The sequence below is a fragment of the Hyla sarda genome, chromosome 3 (assembly GCF_029499605.1).
Source record: "Hyla sarda isolate aHylSar1 chromosome 3, aHylSar1.hap1, whole genome shotgun sequence".
NCBI lineage: Eukaryota > Metazoa > Chordata > Amphibia > Anura > Hylidae > Hyla > Hyla sarda.
This window is the reverse complement of record NC_079191.1, coordinates 439,801,616-439,802,759: the sequence shown is the minus strand read 5'-3', so window position 1 is coordinate 439,802,759 and position 1,144 is coordinate 439,801,616.

Below are 1,144 nucleotides of genomic sequence, written 5' to 3'. Positions count from 1 at the left end.
TTTTCACACTGTTCTGATCTCTTATTTTAGAGAAAACAATGTTTGAAGAATGTGAATTCATATAGAGAAAACAGACATGGCCGCACATCAACGACATGTATCTAAGGCTTCAACGACAATGATCTAAGGCTTCTCAGCAACATTTATGAAACTAACAGGTCGTTAATGTACTTTATGATCATGAAGTGCAAGCACACTAGCCATGTCAAGGCCACCTGTAAGTAGCGGGTCCCTAACGTCCCCAGCATAAAATGGCGTAGCACTGAGCCGCGACCACCACCACCGCAACACCAGTGCTCACAGGGGGAACGACCCACTGGCAGAGCAGCCCCAAAGCCACTCAAACCAGTCCCAGGGCCGTGCCTCCCCATAGACAAGGTGCCACGGCAGCTTACCATGTACTCCCGGTCAGAGACTGGGAAGCTGCCAGAAAGGAAGGGGCCCTGTGCAGCTTCCAATTTATATATGTCTGGGCTAAAGGGGAGGGGCAGAGTGCAAACCAAGTAAAAAAAAAAAAAAAAAAAGAGGGGGACAGAAAACACAATGGCCCTCATTTACTTGGAAAATCGGGGTGTAAGTTTATGTTGCTTTCTTACCCGACTGCTTTTTTCCCCTGGTATTTATTATTATGTCGCATCCTGTTTGTCGCACGTGGGTTTTGTAGGTTTTGGTTTCCAACTCCTCTGAGCTGTCGGGAAAAAATCCACAGCAATTGAACAAATTTGGGTTGGAAAGCTTTATAAATACGTGGGAAAGCTCAGAAATGTCGAGTTACGCCCCTTTTCCGGGTTTGGGAGAATCCACATCGGGTCCGTCGGAAAAAAATGTTGCATCGTGTCGCAGACTGGCGCATGATGTCTGCGACATGTCGCAGACAAAGATGCGACAAAAAAACTCAACAAAACAAGTCGGGTTTAGAATAGTAAATGAGGGCCAATACTTTATGATCATGAAGTGCTAGCCCACTAGCCATGTCACGGCCACCTGTAGGAAACGGGTCCCTAACGTCCCTTGCATAAAATGGCGTAGCACTGAGCGGCCACCACCACCACTGCAACACCAGTGCCCACAGGGGAACGACCCACTGGCAGAGCAGCCCCAATGCCACTCAAACCAGTCCCAGGGCCGCACCTCTCCACAGACA